Source organism: Apodemus sylvaticus, chromosome 5 (assembly GCF_947179515.1).
Source record: "Apodemus sylvaticus chromosome 5, mApoSyl1.1, whole genome shotgun sequence".
NCBI classification, from domain to species: Eukaryota; Metazoa; Chordata; class Mammalia; order Rodentia; family Muridae; genus Apodemus; species Apodemus sylvaticus.
This window is the reverse complement of record NC_067476.1, coordinates 79,542,248-79,558,716: the sequence shown is the minus strand read 5'-3', so window position 1 is coordinate 79,558,716 and position 16,469 is coordinate 79,542,248.

Below are 16,469 nucleotides of genomic sequence, written 5' to 3'. Positions count from 1 at the left end.
ACAGGAGGTAGCCTCTTCTGGCAGGTTCCATTTCCCCACTGCTTGAAGGTTCAGCTAACGTCAACCTCATAGACTCTTGGGAGTCTCCCTAATCCCAGGTTTCTGGCATGTACTAGAGATGCCTCACACCTGCCCATCCATGTCAGTAGTGATTTCCATTCATTCTCCTGGCTCTTTGGTCCTCTCTTCTTTCTATCCTAACACTTGATCCTGAATCCACTCTATTCCCCTCCCCATTTCCTCTCCTCTTCCATTCAGTTCTCTTCCTCCATCTGCCTCTTAGGACTATTTTTTCACTCATCTAAGTGAGATTCAAAGCTTTGTGTCTGTGGAGTGTATCATGAGTATCCTGTAGTAATATATGCCTAATATCCACTGACAAGTGAATATATTCCATGTTTGTCCTTTTGAGAGTATAGGCTATCTCATGCAGGTAACTCTCAGTCATAGAGTTGGTAAAAAGTCTTTTCCCAATCTCTAGACTGCAATTTTGTCCTATTGCCACTGTCCTTTGCCTTACAGAAGTTTGTTCATGTTTTTTATGAGGTTCCATTTAATAATTGTTGATCATAGAGCCTGAGCCATTTTTTCGTTCTCTTCATTTGCCCACAAAAAAAAAATCATGCTGTCCTTGTTTTTAATAGCAGAGTAATATTCCATTTTGTAAACAAACCACATTTTCTGTATCCATTCTTTAGTGAGAGGTATCTGGTTTATGTCTAGTTTCTGGCTATTATGAATGAAGATGCTATAAAATAGAGGAGTCTTTGTGGTATGGTGGAGCATCTTTTGGGTATATGCCCAGGTGAGTTATAGCTAAGTTTTCAGGTAGAACTATTACCAAGTTTTTGAGAAGCTGCCTGATTGATTTCCAAAGTTTTTGTGCAAGGTAGCACTCCCACCATCAATGAAGGCATATTCCCCTTTCTCCACATCTTTGCCAGCTTATGCTGTCCTTTTAGTTTCCAATCTCAGCCTTTCTAGTGGGTATAAAATGTAACCTCAGACATATGTTAATTTGCATTTTCCCTGATGCCTATGGACATTGAACATTTCTTTAAGTGCTTCTTAAGAGTCTGAGCAATTGGTGTTCTATTCAAGTAGTTGTCTGCTGTACAAATGTGTTTGAGCTGTCTTATAGAAACTAGAATAACCAAGCCCAAGGATGACCCAACATAAGATGGTCTGGGTTCTTCCTCTTTAGTCACTAATGAAGAAAATATCCTACATATGAATCTTGTGGAGACATTTTATCAACTGTGGTTTCCACCCTTTAGATAGTTCTAGCTTGTGTCAACTTGACATAAAATTAGCCAGCACAGTCGACTGCTTGTCAACAAGACAAACAACATTATTCTTTCTAGTCTGTCTTCAAGATTATACATTAATATCAATATTGCATTATAAATATTCCAAAATTTTAAGGCCCATGGTCTTTTAAAAATATAACAATTTAAAAAATTATCTTTAAAATATCCAATATTGTTAAAAATCCAAAATCAGTTTTTGAAAGTTTGAATTCATTCAGGGGTATGTTTCTATAAAAGTCAAAACTAAATCAAATTCTTTTTCTCTTCATGACAGAAAAACGATGAAATAATCACAACCTGAACAAAGCAAAACCAAGGTATAAATAACCTTAGGTCAAATGCCTGAAATTTACTCAGAATATTCCAGACTCTTTCAATGAGTCTTCTGTCTGCACTCTGCAGTACACCAAGCTTGCATGCTATGGTCGTCCAGCCACTCTAAGGCTGCAACTGTTCTTGGTGGCTGATGCATGGTACTGCCAACTGCAAAATGCTAGTGACTTTTGCAACAAGTGGACTGTATTTTCACCAGTAGACTTACCTAGCCTCGTTTTATAATACAGCCTCAAATTTTCTACATGACTCCTTGAATCCCAGGCCTATACCTTCACCAATGTCCTCTTCTGGCCTCTTAGTGTGTTATGGTTCAGCTATTCTCCATTTCCTCTGCATGCACTCCAAACCAGTACCACTGGTATGACTCTTATACTACCAATTTTGACCTCCAACACTGAGGTACAGACTTGGTCATTGGTTTTCTCTAGAACATAGCTACTACATGTTGACCCTCATGCAACATGCCTCTGAAGATTTCACTGCAATGATGCTGGTCTCTTCTTAATCACTGCCAATTTATCTGTTCTAGATCACCAGCATTGAGTATACCAGTGAAGCAAAGGCTTCTCTTTAATAATTCTGGTATATGGTTACATGTAGATGATTCTTCAGCCCTAGCAAGCTACATACTCAAAATATTAATTAAAAAATAACCATAAAGAAAAAACAAAAAGGTCCCATTAGTCTTTCAACTTTCCTCTGAAATTCTCAAGTGCAGCATCCTCCTTCTGAACTGTTCTCACTGTTCTTACCTTCTAAGAATCTACAGGACAGCTTACCATGTATTGAACATTCAACAGGTTTTCTTCCATACATTTCCAAAGTCTTCTACCATCCTCTCATGTCAAAACAGTCAGGCCCATACAGCAAGACCCCACAATTCTAACACCAATTAGTACAAGTTAACATTTTAATGCTGCTAAGAAGCACCATAATTAAAAATTAACATGGGGAGGAAAGAATTTATTTGGCTTACAGTTCAATATCACTGTGCATCATCAAAAGAAGTCTGGGATGGAACTAAAAAGAGTAGGAATCTTGTGTCAAGATCTAATGCAGAGACCATGGAAGGGTTATTGCTTACTGGCTTGTTCCCCATACCTTCTTTTTTCATTGTATATTTTATTTATTTATATTTCAAATGTTATCCACTTTATCAGTTTTCCCTCTACAAACCCCCTATACCATCCCCCCAGCTTCTATGTGGGTGCTCCCCACATATCCACCTATCCACTCCCAGCTCACAGACCTGGCTTTCCCCTACACTGGGGCATCGAGAATTCACAGGACCAAGGGCCTCTCCTCCCATTGATGAAAGACAAGGTCATCCTCTGCTAAATATGAGGTTGGAGCCATGGGTCCCTCCATGTATACTCTTTGGTTGGTGGTTTAGTCCCTGGGAGCTTTGGGGTGTCTGGTTGTTTGATATTGTTCTTCCTATGTGGCTGCAAAATCCTTCAGCTCTTTCAGTCCTTTCTCTAACTCCTCAATTGTAGTTCGCATGCTCAGTCCAATGGTTGACTGAAAGCATCTGCCTCTGTATTTCTAAGAAAGGGTTAGCATTCTGACAAACCCTAGGGTCAAACAACCTAGGAATGAAACTACTTACAATAGGTTGTGCCTTATCTTCTCAATCATTAATTAAGAAATGTCCTGCATTAGGATCTTATGAAAGCATTTTATTAACTGAGGTTCCCTTCTTTCAGATTAGACTAGCTTGTATCATATTGACATGAAACTAGTCAGGACAGACCACATGAATTTTTCCTTACTTATACATCTCACAGTTGCATGTCACTGTCCTTTTTCGTTCATTCCAACACGTGAGCTCATTAAACTGCTCTTGCATTCCCCAAACTGTCAAAATACAATTTGCAAACTTTAAAATGTGATTAAATATATGCTGAACCTTTGCAAATTAGTGTTTATTGAAGGATATTTTTAGAAATGTTATTTATAATCTACTTGTTTAGGAAATCTAAAACACGTGTGCTGAATCAAAAATAAACCCATTAATAAAAATAAAACAGATCTATTACAGTATTGCCTTTTGAATTACAACAGAAAATATGACTTGTGATTTTAGTAGTCTACATCTTAATGCATACAATAAAGTTAAATAAAGGTATAAATCCTCATTAAAAATATAATAGATTCTTGTGTAACTTACTCAGTACAAAGGACATGGATTTTAGGTTTACCTTATTTCTAACATTTAAATAACTTACTATAATTTATAGTTTTCTGCTAATACCTGTATTATATGTACAAATATAATCTAACTTATTACAAATGCACACTTAAACAATTCCTAGGAATTTTAAAAATGATATTTTCCTAAAATTTTGGATTCCATCATGGGTTATACTGCAGAGATTTTTAATGATATTTTCTAGAAACTAATAGGACCATTAACCTGAGATAAGCTAAACTGAGATAAATATGGAAAAGAATAAAACAAAGCCCAAACATATGAACCTGAACCTTTTCAAGAACTGTATAATATGGTAAACTTAATATTTAAAGAGAAAGAATAAATTTGAGAGTAATATAAATGCACTTTTTTAAATCACCTACTTGATGGCATATGTTAGGATGGAGGATAGTTTAGAACAATACACTTAAGAATTTGTAATCAGCTGTCTCCTGAGAGAATCTGCCAGATCCTGACCAATACAGGTGCAGATGCTCACAGTCAACCATCAGACTGAGCATAGGGACCTCAATGGAGGAGTCAGAGAAGGCCTGAAGGAGCAAAGGGGGCCTTATCTGGCACTGATGAGAGGGGAATGCCCTGGGTCCTGTGAAGCACTGGTGCCCCAGTGTAGAAGAATTTTAGGACAGTGAGGCAGGAGTAGAGTGGGGAGCACCCTCATAGAAGTCAAGTAAAGGGGGATGGGGAACCAGATAGGGAGTTTGCAGAGGGGAAATCCAGAAAAGGGGATAACATTTGAAATATGAGTAAATAAGATTTCCACTTAACTTCAGTGTTTCTGGTTTTATGTGGAGGTCCTTGGTCAACTTGTACTTGAGCTTTATGTATAAGAAGATAAGAATGGAACGATTTGCATTCTTCTGCATCCTTGCAAACAGTTGAACCAACACCATTTGTTGGATGGTTTTAGCTCCCTTATCAAAGATCAACTGACCATAGATGTGTGGGTTCATTTCTGGGTCTTCAATTCTATTCCACTGATCTACCTGCCTGTCACTGTACCAATACCATGCAGTTTTTGACACTATTGATCCGTAGTATCTCTTGAGGTCTGGAATAGATTCCCCTAGAAGTTCTTTTACGGTTGAGCATAGTTTTAGGTATCCTTGGTTTTTTGTTGTTCCACATGAATTTGAGAATTGCTCTTTCTAACTCTATGAAGAATTGAGTTGGGATTTTGATCGAGATTGCATTGATTCTGTAGATTGATTCTGGAAAGATGGCCATTTTAACTATATTAATCCTGCTAATCCATGAGCATGGAAGATCTTTCCATCTTCTGAGGTCTTTTTTGACTTCTTTCTTCAGAGACTTTAAGTTCTTGTCATACAGATCTTTCACTTGTTTGGTTAGAATCCCACCAAGATAGTTTATATTGTTTGTGATTATCTAATGAAATGACCATGTGTCTATTTTTCTTTGAGTTTGTTTATGTAGTGGATTACATTGATGGATTTCCATATATTGACCCTAATAGAAAAGAAACTGGCGAAGAACCTTGAGCACATGGGCACAGGGGAAAATTCCTGAGCAGAACACCAATAGCTTATACTCTAAGATCACGAATTGACAAATGGGACTTCATACAATTACAAAGATTCTGTAAGGGAAAGGACACTGTCAATAGGACAAAATGGCAACCAACAAAGTGGGAAAAGATCTTTACCTACCCTACATCCAACAGAGGGCTACTATTCAAGATATAAAAGGGATCTTCATTCTTCTGCCACTTCTCCCCCAATGTTCATATGACCTGTAGCTCCTGAAACATACTGACCTGCAGATCTTGAGCCATACAGACCTGCAGATCCAGAATCATTCAGGCCAAAGATATCGATCATTGAGTAGAGCATCATTCAATGTTGACGTATATGTGAGTCTTCCATTGTTTTCTTGTTTGTTTGTTTGTTTAATTTAAGATCAGCCTTAGGCTATGGAGATTTGATAGAGTACATGGAATTATTTCAGTATTCCTGTATCTATTGAGGTCTGTTTTGTGACCAGTTATATGGTCAGTTTTGGAGAAGGTAGCATGAAGTGCTGAGAAGAAGGTGCAGTCTTTTGCTTGAGAATGGAATGTTCTATAAATATCTGTTAGATACATTTGGTCCATAGCTTTGGTTAGTTTCACTGTGTCTCTGTTTAATTTCTGTTTCCATTATTTGTTTATTATTGAAAGTAGGCTGTTGAAGTTTCCCACTATTATTGTGTGAGGTGCAATGTGTGCTTTGAAACTAAAGGAAACCACCCAATTTATTCTATAAAACTACAGTAACATTCATACCTAAACCAAGCAAAGACCAAACAAGGAAAGAGAACTTCAGACCAATTTCCCTTATGAACATTAATGCAAAAATTCTCAACAAAATTCTGTCCAACCAAATCCAAGAATGCATCAAAATGATAATTTACCATGATCAAGTAGGCTGCATCCCAGGGATACAGGGATGATTCACTATACAGAAATCCATAAATGTAATCCACAACATAAACAAATTAAAAAAACCACATGATCATTTTATTAGATGCTGAAAAAGCAAAGCTTTTGACAAAATTCAGCATCCTTTCATGATAAAAGACTTGGAGATATCAGGAAATTTAAGGCCCATACATGGGGAAAGCAATATACCACAAAGCAGTAGCCAACATCAAACTAAATGGAAAGAATCTTGAAGCAATTCTACCAAAATCAGGAACCAGACAAGGCTGCCTACTCTCTCCCTATTTATTCAATATAGTATTCAAAGTACTAGCCAGAGCAATTAGAAAACCACAGTCAAAGGGATACAAATCGGAAAGGACTAAATCAAAATATGACTATTTGCAGAAGATATTTTTAAGCAACCCAAAAAAATTCCACCAGAGAACTTTTTTTTTTTTTTTTTTTTTTTTTTTTTTTTTTTTTGGTTTTTCAAGACAGGATTTCTCTTTGTAGCCCTAGCTGTCCTGGAACTCGTTCTGTAGACCAGGCTGGCCTTGAACTCAGCAATCCACCTGCCTCTGCCTCCCAAGTGCTGGGATTAAAGACATGCACCACCACCACCTGGCTTTTTTTATTTTTTTAATTTTTTTTTCAGTTTATTTATTTGAGTACACAGTTGGTGTCTTCGGACACACCAAAAGAGGGCATCAGATCCCATTTCAGATCATTGTGAGCCATGATATGGTTGCTGGAAATTGAACTAAGGACCTCTGGAAGAGCAGTCAGTGCTCTTAACCTCTGAGCCATCTCTTCAGCTCCTCCAGAGAACTCCTATACCTGATAAACAACTTCAGCAAAGTGGCTGGATATAAAGTTAACTCAAACAAATCAGTAGACTTTCTCTACTCAAAGAATAAACAAATTGAGAAAGGAATTAGGGAAATGACACCTTTCATAATAATCACAAATAATATTACAGACGCTGTTGGACTCTAACCAAGCAAGTGAAAGATCTGTATGACAAGAACTCCAAGTCTCTGAAGAAAGAAATCAAAGAAGATCTGAGAGGATAAAAAGATCCCCCATGCTCATGGATTGGCAGGATTAATATAATAAAAATGAGGATATTGCTGAAAGCAATATACATATTCAAGGTAATCCGCATCAAAATTATAAATCAATTCTTCATAGAGCTACAAAGAGCAATCTGCAAATTCATTTGAAAAAACAAAAACTCAGGATAGGGAAAACTATTCTCCACAACAAAAAATCTCCTGGGGGTATCACCATCCCTGACTTCAAACTCTACTACATAGCAATAGTGATAAAAATTGTATAGTATTGATATGGAGACAAGGCAAGGAGATCAATGGAATAGAATTGAAGACCCAAAAATGAACCCACACACTTACAGTCACTTGATATTTGACAAAGGAGCTAAAAACATCCAGTAGAAAAAAGATGGCATTTTTAACAAGGGGTCCTGGATCAACTGGAGGTCAGCATGCAAAAAATACAAATCAAAACCGTTCTTAACACCTTGTACAAAGCTCAAGTCCAAGTGGATCAAGGACCTCCACCTCAAACCAGATACAATGAAGCTTATAGAGGAGAAAGTGGGGAAGAACCTTGAACTCATGGCACAGGGGAAATTTTCCTGAATAGAACACCAATGCCTTATGCTCTAAGAACAAGAATCAACAAACAGGACCTCGTAAAACTGCACAGCTTCTGTAAGGCAAAGGGCATGGTCAGTAGGACAAAATGGCAACCAACAAATTGGAAAAAGATCCTTAACAATCATACATCCGATAGAGGGCTAATATCCAATGTATGCAAAGAACTCAAGAATTTAGACTGCAGAGATTCAGATAATCCTATTTTAAAATGGGGTACAGAGCTAAACAGGGAATTTTTACCCAGGAAATTCGAATGGATCTGAAGCACCTAAAGAAATGTTCAGCATCCTTATTTATCAGGGAAATATAAATCAAAAAAACCCTGAGATTCCACCTCATACCAGTCAGAATGGCTAAGATCAAAAACTCAGGGAACAGCAAATGCTGGAGAGGATGTGAAGAAAGAGGAATACTTCTCCATTGTTGGTGTGATTTCCATACTCTGGAAATCAGTTTGGTGGTTCCTCAGAGAAGTAGACATAGTACTATCTGAGAAGCCAGCTATACCACTGCTGGGCATATACCCAAAGGATTCCCTGGTATGCAATAAGGACACATGCTCCACTATGTTCATAGCAGCCTTATTTATAACAGCCAGAAGCTGGAAAGAACCGAGATGTCATTCAAAAGAGGAATGGATACAGAAATTATGGTATATATATACAATGGAGTACTGTTCAGCTATTAAAAACAATGAATTCATGGAATTTGTAGGCAAATGGATGGAACTAAAAAGTGATATCCTGAATGAGTTAACTCAATCACAAAAGAACACACATATTATCCACTCACTCATAAGTGGATATTAGCTCATAATTAACAAGTTACTATTCACAGACCACAGGAAGCTCATGAAGAAGGAAGACCAAAATGGGAGTGCTTTGGTTCCTTAGAGAAAGGGAACAAAATACTCACAGGAGTAATTATGGAGACATTGTATAGAACAGAGACTGAAGGAAAGGCCATCCACAGACTGTCCTTCCTGGAGATTCATCTTATAAGCAGTCCCCGAACCCTTACACTACTATGATGACAAGAAGAAATCTACAAAATGATTCACTACAAGGAAAAAAATAGATGATGTGAATGATGAATAGTTCAGTATGCAAGTAGGCAAACATATTTGAGGTCCTAGGATAATTGTAAAGTTTCACAGAAAATCTCATGAAATTATTATGAAAATGATAAAATATATTTTTATAATATAAATATTTAAGCAAATTCAGTTGGTTGCAATAATATAGAAGATATTTATTATATATCTTAAAATTATTTTAATTAGGTTCTAATTCACTTATGTTATTTAAATAGTTACTGATGATACTTTTTAACAAGTATTAAGTTATTGTAAATGTCTAGAAATTATTTTGATAAGCCTTGCTGAGATAAAATAATGTTCATAATTCTCTGAACAATATTTAATATGGCATGAGAAAATACTTAGAATAGCAAAGTTTTGAAGAGAAATGCATTAAATAATGAACATAAAGGAGGAAATCTGCACATTTATAAAAAAGAGAGGAATGTTTGCTACATACATATTAGAGAATACTATTCATCAAATATAGTTTTAAGAACTATTTGATACAGCATAATGTTCAAGTAAGTATTCTAAAATGGACAAAATAAGAGTAGTATATTTGTAAATGGCAGAAAAAATCCTGTTTTATAAACACACAGATAAATATATATAACATTGAAACATCTTTCTTGCTAAGGACATTATTGTTTATAAATTTCACTATATACTATCCATTCATATGGAGAATATGTATTTGGTAGGACAATGCTACTCACTAGGGGGTGAGATTATTACCCACACTTTTTCCTTTGGTATTAATTTATTGACTAACATTTCTTAGGGAGAATTTAATACTTATAAATTCAGAAATCAAATGTTGCCAGTCAGTGGTGGCATGTGCCTTCAATCCCAGTACTTGGGAGGTAGATGCAGGCAGATTTCTGAGTATGAGGCCAGCCTGGTCTACAGAGTGAGTTCCCGGATAGCCAGGACTATAAAGAGAAACATGTCTCAAAAAGGAAAAAAAATATATAATATTAATCTTACATATGTATATCTATATATACATATATATATAAAACAATAATATATAATATATAATAACAATATATAATATAATATATAATATAATATATTATATAATATATATAATAACAATAATAATAAATTACTTAATCTTGAGTGTGTCCTGTACATATTGTTTCATTTTAATAATTTTTTTGTAGAATTTCATGATCTATGTATAAAATTATAGCATATAAAAATCTTATTTTTCTTGTGACTACTTTTAGAAGGAAAGAACATTGAATTTTGTCTGTACTGAAAAAGCATGGGAGAAATGAAATTATGAAAACCAGGAATGAAAAGGAACCCCTTAACTAGGAGCCAGATTGAGTTCTTTTGCCATCAAAGAAATTCTAGCACAATTAACATTTGATATAAAGACTGTTAACATAGTTTAAATAACATTTTCATCTTTAGATATTTTATTGAAACAATGAATCAGCCTTGTCTCTTTTTCCACAAGTCATCTTGAAATCTCAAATTTAAATAAATTACTTTATTTAAAATAAACATACATTATTTTCCTATAATCTTAATGTAGATTTTAATTTACCAATTGTAATCCTGTCAGGTGGCCTTCAGGAACCACCCAGTAAGATTCTTTTAGGTTTCATAGTAACTAATTTAATATAGTCACCTCAAACCCTACTAAACTCTACATAAAACTATAATTTAAAACAAACAGACAAACAACCCCAATAATACATGCTTCCTTTTTGAGGAACCTCAATTCACACTTGAATATACCTTATTATGTTTGTCTCTATCTACACAAACCTACATTCACAATTTTGGTATCTCTTGCTTTCTTCTGAATGTTTCTCTGTATCTAAAACTTTATGCTTAACCTTCCACAAGCTTGGTACAACTACTCTGGAAATCAGTTTGGCAGCTCCTCAGAAAATTGGACATAGAACTACCTGAGGACCCAGCTATATCACTCCTGTGCATATACCCAGAAGATGTTTCAACATGTAATAAAGACACATGTACCACTGTGTTCATAGCAGCCTTATTTATAAAAGCCAGAAGCTGGAAAGAATGCCCATCCACAGGAATGGATACAGAAAAAGGGGTCTATTTACACAATAGATTCCTACTCAGCTGTTAAAAACAATGACTTCATGAAATTCTTAGGCAAATGGATGGAACTAGAAAATACCATCCTGAGTGAAATAATCCAAACACAAAGAACACATAGGGTATGCACTTAGTGATAAGTGGATATTAGCCCAGAAGATAAAAACACCCAAGATACAATTCACAGATCACATGAAGCTCAAGAAGAAGGAAGACAAATGTGTGTATACTTCTGTTCTTCTGAGAAGGGGAACAACATACTCACAGAAGCAAATATGGAGATTCAATGTGGAGGAGAAATGGAAAGAAAGGCCATCCCAGAGCCTGTTCTAGCTGGGGATTCATCCCATATACAGTCACCAAACCAGACACTACTGGGGATGCCAAGAAATGCTTGCTGAAAGGAGTCTGATATGGCTATATACTGAGAGGCCCTACCTGAGCCTTACAAATGTAGAGGTGAATGCTCACAGCCAACCATTGGATTGAATGCGGTGTCCCCAATGGAAGAGTTAGTGAAGGACTGAAGGAGATGAAGGAGTTGGCAACCTCTTAGGAAGATCAGCAATATCAACCAACCATTCACCTCCAAAGCTCCCAGGGACTAGACTATCAACCAAGGAGTACACATGGCTACAGCTGCATATGTAGCAGAGGATTGCCTTGTCAGGCATCAATGGGAGGAGAGGTCCTATGAAGGCTCCATAGATGCCCCAGTGTAGGGGAATTGATGGCAGGGAGTTGGAAGTGGGGTGGGTGGAGGAACACCCTCATAGAAACAAGGGGAGGGCAGATGGGATAGGGGATTTACGGGACAGGTAACCAGGAAAGAAATGTAAATAAAGAAAATATCCAGTAAAAATATTTTTATTAAATGTCAAATATTCTTCATAAAATGGCTACCTTGAAATTATTTCTGCCTCAAAGGCACAGTCCCAGTTTGTCCTGAATCAAGTTACCAAATGTGAAGAGGAAATCATATGGCTGTGGTGATTATATTGGAGAGTAAATGTTCCTTATTATGTCCCCCAAACACTGAAATATGTGTCCCCTAATCAAGATGGCACATTATTTCTTGACTTTGCTCACTTAAAGTGATCTTCTACCACCATTGCTTATTAAAGGTTGTATTAATTTTTACTTTGGACCTAAATTTAATTGACTCATATATGTCCCAGAATTCAGTTTGGTAAGATTTCTTTGAATATTTTCAAATGCTTGTCTGCACATTACTGCAACCTTGGAACCTCACTCCTACATTATGTGGGCTCACCAGTCTACTGAAATTCATCAAATACATTGTTATGAGACAATGAGCATAATCCAAAAAGTAAAAAAAAAAAAAGACTATCACTGTTATCACTGAATCACTCTGAACCATGAGAGTAGACAAGAAGGGGGCATTTTAAGCAAAACACTCACTGATCGAGCAAATGTAACATTATGCCATGTACTATCTTCTGGAGTCTCTAAACAGTTTTCTGTGAAAAAAAATTTTGGTGGGGGCCCCAGTTTCTTTTCAATTAGTTTCTCTGTGTCTGATTTTATGTGGAGGTCCTTGATCAACTTGGAGTTGAGCTTAGTACAAGGAGATAAGAATGGATCAATTCACATTCTCCTGCATGCTGACCTCCAGTTGAACCAGCACCATTTGTTGAAAAGGCTATCTTTTTTCCACTGGATGTTTTCTGCTCCTTTGTCAAAGATCAAGTGACCATAGGTATGTGGATTCAACTTTTCTAGTCCCTTATTTTAGTGGATTGCTTCAATTCCTCTCCATTGTTTGGATATTGGCTACTGGTTTGCTATATATTGCTTTCACTGTGTTTAGGTATGGTCTTTGAATTCCTGATCTTTCCAAGACTTTTATCATGAAGGGGTGTTGGAATTTGTCAAGTCTTTCTCAGCATCTAATGGAATGATCATGTGGTTTTTGTCTTTGAGTTTATCTATGTAGTGGATTACATTGATGAATTTGCTAATACTGAACAATCTCTACATCCTTGTGATGAAGCCTACTTGATCATTATGGATGATCATTTTGTTGTGTTCTTAGATTCGGTTGGCAAGAATTTTATTAAGTATTTTTGTATCAATATTTATAAGGGAGATTTGTATGAAGTTCTCCTTTTTGTTGGGTCTTTGTGTATTTTAGGTATCAGAGTAATTATGATTTAATAGAATGAATTGGGTAATGTTCCCTCTGTTTCTATTTTGTGGAATACTTTGGAAAGTATTGGTACAGTTACAAGAATATTGAAATAATCCCATTGATCCTGTTGAATCATCAGGGATTATGCTGATCTTCAATAACAATAAAAACAATAGAAAGCCCACATACACATGAAAGCTGAACAACACTCTTCTCAATGATAACTTGTACGAGGAAGAAATAAAAAAAGAAATTAAAGACATTTTAGAATTTAATGAAAATGAAGCCACAACATACCCAAATCTATGGAACACAATGAAAGCAGACCAAAGAAGAAAACTCATAGCTGTTAGTGCCTCCAAAACGAAACTGGATATAGCATACACTAGTAGCTTGACAGCACATCTGAAACCTCCAGAACAAAGACAAGCAAATAGAACCAAGAGGAGTAGATGGCAAGAAATAATCAAACTCAGGGTTGAAATCAAGCAAGCAGAAACAAAGAACTACACAAAGAATCAACCAATCCAGGAGCTGTCTTTTTGAGAAAATCAACAAGATAGATAAACTTTTAGCCAGACTAAGCAATGGACACAGAGACAGTATCCCAATCATCAAAATCAGGAATCCACATCAAATGAGATACAAGAAGAAAGCAGGAGTGGTCCCTGGTTCTGGAAAGACTCAGTGAAACAGTATTTGGCAAAACCAGAACGGGGAACTGGGAAGGGGTGGGAGGGAGGACAGGGGAAGAGAAGGGGGCTTACGGGACTTTCGGGGAGTGGGGGGGGCTAGAAAAGGGGAAATCATTTGAAATGTAAATAAATTATATCAAATAAAAAAAATAAAGACAAAAAAAATCAGGAATGAAAGGGGAGACATAACAATAGAAATCAAGGAAATTAAAAAAAAATCATCAGATTCTACTTCAAAAGCTTATACTCAACAGAACTGGAAAATCTGGATGAAATGGAGAATTTCCTAGAGAGATACCAGGTACTGATTGTTTCTTTCCATACTTCTCAGCCATTTGGTATTCCTCAGTTGAGAATTCTTTGTTTAGCACTAAACCCCATTTTTTAATATGGTTATTTGGTTCTCTGGAGTCTAACTTCTTGAGTTCTTTGTATATAGTTTATATTAGTCCTCTATTGGAAGTAGGATTGATACAGATCTTTTCTCAATCAGTTGGTTGCCATTTTGTCCTATTGAAATGTCCTTTGTCTTAAAGAAACTTTGCAATTTTATAACACTAATTTCTTCATGTAGAGTTCACATGTATATAGAAAACAGCCGATGTGTGTGTGTGTGTGTGTGTGTGTGTGTGTGTGTGTGTAGGACATACAACAACCTCCAGTGTTACTTCTGTCATTGGCCATAGAGTCTCAGCTAACTAGCCTGTGTGACACAGGCTGTTTGTTTCTGCCCTCTCTGTGCTGTCAATAAAATGTAGCCACATGCAGCTTTATTTTCTCCTAGGTTCTTGTGACCGACCTTAGGAACTTTTGCTTGTAAGGCTAGCATTTTTTTCTGAGGGAGCCATCTCTCCTGTTCAAACTTTCTATTTCTAACCATGAACCAAATAAGAGTAATGAATACAAACACATTGACTCTTTGGAGTTTTTTTCATAGGATTGCAATCATCTTCTTGGTAACAATTTGTCATTCCTCTTGAGTGTTAGTGTGTTAGGGTTTTCTTCAAATTACTTTATTTCATCAAAGTCATCTAATTTGTTGACATGTAGTTTTATTAATTTCCTGAGGATATTATAACAGATGGTTACAAACTTGAAGTCTTGAAACAGCAGACATCCATTCTCTCACTTTTCTTTAGGGCAGATATCTAAAATCAATTTGTCAGCAGGGTAACAATCACCCTCTCTTGGGAGAGATTTGTGTCTTCTTCCAATTTCTATTTCTATTCTCCTGGTGCTTCATGACAGTAGCATGTCTAAGTAATTTTCTACATTCTTCTTCTCATGGCCATATCTTTGGTTAGCCATCATTATTGTTTTTTAAATTATGGATATTCTCCCTTGTATTAACGGTTTTTATAAAATTATATCTGCAAATATCCATTCTTTCAAACATGATCACATACACAATTTCTAGTGACTATTTTCACGGGTCACCATTCCAGTGGGTATACCTGATCAGGATTTTAATAACAGCAGCACTAGTGTTTCCTTTAAATTTTTACAACTGGGGGTCTTATCTCATTTTCATTCAATGACAAAAGTCATCTATTTTCTCTCTGTTTTCTGAAAACAAATTTAGGATTTGGTTGCTGATTTTTTTTCCTATCATAGTTATTTACTTTATTTTATAAATTGCTGTTCTTGTTTGATTTATTCTATTTAGTTTATATTTTATTTACTGGCCTCACTGTCTTTAGTCTTAAAATACATTTTAGTGTTATGTTTCTAATATCAATTGACATCTTTAGTTTTCTATTAGAAACATCCTGTGACATCTGGCATTTGGTTATGTGGCAGGAGAGTAGTTATGAGAGTGAAGTCAAAGAATGAGAGAAGCCAGTGTCAGAAAGGAAGATGGAACCAAGATAACTGAAAGCCTCCAGAAATACATGTAGCAAAATAGAAGGTGTGAGTTACCATCAAATCTGCAGTTGGCAGATATAAAAAGTCCTCGTCCTTGGTACAGTGCTTCATCATGCACTGCTAAGTTCTGCTCGCAGATATGCCCAACTTCCACTCCTGAATCTGTCCCTTCCTTTAAAAAGGCTTTCTGAACAAGTGAAGTAAGGCAATATATGGAATGATTTGGAAGGGAGGAGGAGAGATGATGTAATTATAGTATAACCACAAAAAATACAGGAAAAGAAAAAAGTGTCTCCATGTGTATCAATAACATATCACTGTCTAATTCTGTACAGTACCCCTGGGAATGCTAGTATCTACATGCAACACTAATTGACTTTGTTTACCCCTTTGAGTATTTAAGGGTTAGTGTTCTATTTTTTCATACATTCATGAAATTCTTAAACTTCTTTTACCATTTATGTCTAATTCCACTTTATAATGGCCAGGAGACATGGTTTGTATAATTTCAAGCCTTGTAAGTGTACCAGGATCTCATTGTGCCGTGAGCAAATGTGCTACTTGAGAAAATAATGCTTGTGCTATTGATAACAATATGGATTCTGCTGTTGCCAGGCAGAGCTCCAAT